A 310-nucleotide genomic window follows, 5' to 3' on the forward strand; every position below is an offset into this window, starting at 1 on the left:
GGCTCCCTGGCTGCCCGCCTGGCGTGGACCCCGTAGTCTCCATCCCCGTGGCTCTCAGCTGTCGCTGTGGACTCTGCCGCCGCAGCACCACTGACTGTGGGGTCCCAAGGACCACCCTTTGACCTGTGATGACCCCACCTGCAGGCCTCCTCTTCCTCAAAGGACCTTCCCCCCAGCCCTCCAAGTCCATCCCGACTCCTGGAACCAGCAGGCACCCCGTTCCTCCCGCAATAAAGGCTTCTCAATCTGCACTCTGGGGTGTCTTTCTGTGGGCTCAGGGCAACCACACACACGCAGGGTGAGTCCAGTC

At 63.5% G+C, this 310-nt stretch overlaps 1 pseudogene; it reads left to right on the top strand.

Moving 5' to 3' along the window:
* The first annotated feature begins 5 nt into the window (after window positions 1-5).
* LOC108526136 (choriogonadotropin subunit beta-like) lies at window positions 6-234 on the top strand (annotated as a pseudogene).
* The last annotated feature ends 76 nt before the right edge of the window (window positions 235-310 follow it).

The sequence above is a fragment of the Rhinopithecus bieti genome, unplaced genomic scaffold (assembly GCF_001698545.2).
Source record: "Rhinopithecus bieti isolate Rb0 unplaced genomic scaffold, ASM169854v2 repeat_25146, whole genome shotgun sequence".
NCBI classification, from domain to species: Eukaryota; Metazoa; Chordata; class Mammalia; order Primates; family Cercopithecidae; genus Rhinopithecus; species Rhinopithecus bieti.